At 40.5% G+C, this 3,590-nt stretch overlaps 3 protein-coding genes and 1 long non-coding RNA gene across 4 annotated transcripts in view; 2 read left to right on the top strand and 2 right to left on the bottom strand.

Moving 5' to 3' along the window:
* LOC143425292 (uncharacterized) overlaps positions 1 to 3,590 on the bottom strand; it is a 270,075-nt gene that overhangs the window by 54,525 nt on the left and 211,960 nt on the right. The gene's annotated exons all lie outside the window — the stretch shown is intronic.
* The window catches only part of Rpl27a (ribosomal protein L27A), a 163,081-nt gene that overhangs the window by 58,213 nt on the left and 101,278 nt on the right, over positions 1 to 3,590 (top strand). The window lies entirely within an intron of this gene.
* Positions 1 to 3,590, top strand: part of U2a (small nuclear ribonucleoprotein polypeptide A'-like U2A) — a 161,219-nt gene that overhangs the window by 114,903 nt on the left and 42,726 nt on the right. The window lies entirely within an intron of this gene.
* On the bottom strand, positions 1,662 to 3,041 carry LOC143425128 (uncharacterized). The gene is made up of 2 exons (XR_013102008.1): positions 2,843 to 3,041; positions 1,662 to 2,312 (listed from the first exon to the last, which is right to left on the bottom strand). It is a non-coding gene; the product is annotated as an uncharacterized LOC143425128 (long non-coding RNA).

Here is a 3,590-nt window from a genome sequence, read left to right as displayed (position 1 = left end):
TGCGCTGAAAACCGCCGACAGAGCTGTACCCACCGATCGGGGAGCCCGCGAAAACCGAAATCTTTCCTCGACCGACACACCTTCGACGTTAACCCTCGCATCGTATTCACGGATACCATTCGCCGCGTGCTCCCCTAGCCATCGCCGTTCCCATAGGCGTTAACGATTCCCGACCATTCACGCGCGCTGCAGTTACAACAATCTTTGGAATTCTATGCGGTTGCGTAATTGCGAACATTGCCCGATAAGGATCTCAACGTTTTTCATTTCTATTTCTTGTTCAACGGTCCGGAATGTTACGAACAATCGTGTACACGATGATCACGGGAAGCCTAATTAATCGCGATTATCGTTCGAACAGAAATTATTCACGGGACGAAGTTCTATAAGGTTATCCAACGAAAACGGAGGCTGCGTTCGCGAGAACTCACATGGATTATTCGTCACACCATCAAGCGTCGCAACTGCCCTCTACGAACAGAGGCTGGAAATAGACGATACGAGCGGAGAACGGAGGATACATTTTCCTAATATTATAAAAGAGATTTAGAAAGTGCGAAAGATGACAAGTTACGAATTGAACATATTTATGATAAACAGCACTTTGTCTTTTGTTTTCACTCGATGTGCTATTCGTCGTTCATTTAAAAGTATTATGGTAAGAAGAAAATGTATCTTTTGTTCTCAATTGGAACCGTATATTACATACAATAGCTGATAGAGGGCGTTGCGACTCTTGACTGTAAGTCGACTAATCCGTGTGAGCTCTCGCCACCATGGATTCCATTCGCCTTGAATATCCTTGTATAACGAACGGCAAACTGTGCTGCTGTTTTACTCAGTTGCGACACGAACACTTTCTTTCTTAGAGAATGATGTATTATATAAAAACTGTTTTGTAAAGACGATCAATTGGCCGAGCGAGCGGGGGAAACGTCTGAGAGAAACCATTGCGTTTCTTTTTTTTCTTCGAATAGTTCGGAGAGCATCGTAACCCTCTTCAGGAGATACGCACCTATGCGTTACTGCAACGTGCGATTCCTCGCGTGGTTTCACAGCGTGCCGTTACGTGTGCGTATCAGCATAACGTTTACACTTTTAAGGAAACAGAAAAGTAAATACTTTTATCGCCACATTCCACGTAAAACACTCCGTGATACACTCCGTCGTGGTCTGTTCAAATCGTCGATCACGTGTGTACGCGCGAATCGATATGCAACTCGATATCGATCGATATTAGAAATCGATATTGTTCGAATTCAAATGTATGAACCTGACCCAACGAGATCTCTTCAGAATTGATCTTAACCTACCGTATCGTGACTTCAATTAACACTGATTACATGTCGCGTGTTTACTTTTCGCACGGCAGTGAACTTTTTCAGCATTCGCACGTGTACAGTCCAAAGCCATGGCAAAAAGTATTTGCCGAATGCTACTGACAAACGAGTAGATAGTGACATCGAATGAATTCTTAATGAAATTCAAATATTCATCGGTCGATTAAATTGGAAGGTCAATATTGTTGTATAAATTATTGAAATTACTTGACTTATTTCCATAAATCCCATGAGAATAATTACGAACGTTAGATGGACTCTGTACGCGAATCGTTCTTCAAAGGGGTTGTGTGTGTCGATCATCAAATAAAAGGACACCGATTTCCCTGTGTTCATGGCTGAAGGCAACACGCTCCTTTTGAATTCACTTTATTCTCGTGTAACTCTCCCCAATTATGTACAAAAATATAATGAGAATCGATAATCATTACAGAGTTCGTAACATTATGTAGGTACATGACGATGTGTGTACTCTTGCCTTCGCGTGAAATTGGTTTAGTGTTACCTTTCACGTGACTCTGAAACAGTTTTTTCTTCTGCTTTTCTTCAAAGTGAAAGACGATCGACCAACCTGACTTATGCGCGTATATATATATATATTATTTTCGCTACAAAAATCATCTGTCCACCGATTAAATCTATGCATGGCGTCGTCGTGGTAAATTCGGTGTTTTTCGTTTTTCATCGTCTCGAATGACTTTCGTGTGTACGCGTGCAAAAAAAAAAAGGATATGAGAACGAAAAGGGAACGAGAACCCAGTCAGTCCGATAAGAGAACAATTTAATCCATTTCGTGTTGTTGTATTTATAGAATGTGGAGGTCGCGTGGAATAAAAAAAAAAAGAAAAATGTTGTACATAGATATGCACTTGAAAATCATTGTTCTTTTTTTTTCGTTTGAATCGGCATTCGAACGAGATATCTTGCAATTATTATTGTCCAAGGCTTCCTATAATACATGTAGATCGTGACCTGAAAATGAATGCGAGTGTTTTATTCGCATTACAGTTAATTTCATCAAGTCGAAGATCAAGAATGCAAAGTTTGACGCGAACGACACGTCGAAGTCGTTTACTACTCACGAAGCACACTTGACAGCCTCGAACAACATGAATCGTAAAAAACCCTGGCTGTGACAGCCTCAAGGATCACTGAGAAATTTCGTCGAAAAATCGTATCGCTAGGTCTAGTAATACTCATCGAAATTTCGTTTAGAAAAGTTGCACGGTTTAGCGGAAAAGTGTTACTCGCACGCGTCCGTTAGAAAAATACGAAACTTGTACATCGAGAAAGCAGCCTTTTCCGTTCTTTCGTTTTTTATATATATTTTTTTTTTTACTTTTTCGTCATTTTTGTTTCCCCTGTATTTAACTGAAAGGAACACGGACAGTATGCCTAATCGCCACGCGATCGACCGTGGCAAGATTTCCAAACCGTAATAATGAACGACACTTTTGTACAAACTGCGTTGACGCATTACGAACATGCGCTAGAATACTCACTACGATCGTGTCTCGACGTCGACGCGGTTTATTGTCCTCATTGACAGACACGATACGATCGACAGAATTATTTACTTCATTTATTTTTCGTTTCTCAAGAACAACGCAACGTGATATATCTTTTGCGAGACTTTAACAGGTGCGAAATTGCTTTTGTTTTTTTTTTTTATACTTAACAGGTGGAGGAGGGAACGTACCTTCGAAAATACGTCGATAATAAAATACAAAGAATAACAGAAAGAGAAAGAGAAAGAGAAAGAGAGAGAGAGAGAGAGAGAAAGGCAAACAAAAAAGAAACGATTGCACAGTTTCGAGTGTCTCTTATCGGTTCGTACGATGTTGCAAAGCTGAACAGTTGTAATCACTGGGTAAATGTGCACTTCGAGCAGCAAAGTAAAAATAAGTGAAAAAAAAAAGTAGAAAAAGAACGAGCGATTCTAATCAACTCATATGGCGTTACAATGTACGATCGGCTTCGCTCGTAGCTGGGAGTAATATAATACATTTCTGTGCGTAATTTTTTGTATGAACGGAAGAGGTTCGGACATGGGAGTAACATTTTGAGCGTTTAAGGTATAAAATTCGTTCGCTAAATCGTAACACGGTGATCAATTCCTGTACACCATTCGGAAAAAAGTGGCGAGGAGTGTAACAGAGCCCCCTCGATCTGGCGACTGAAGAGATGCACTATCACCGCGTCGCTGAAGGTTAATGTACCAAGAGAAAAAACAAGTTTGTCTTTCGAGAT

The sequence above is a fragment of the Xylocopa sonorina genome, chromosome 7, assembly GCF_050948175.1.
Source record: "Xylocopa sonorina isolate GNS202 chromosome 7, iyXylSono1_principal, whole genome shotgun sequence".
Taxonomy (NCBI): Eukaryota; Metazoa; Arthropoda; class Insecta; order Hymenoptera; family Apidae; genus Xylocopa; species Xylocopa sonorina.
The sequence above is the reverse complement of the archived record's forward strand: the minus strand, read 5'-3'. Positions and strand labels throughout refer to the sequence as shown.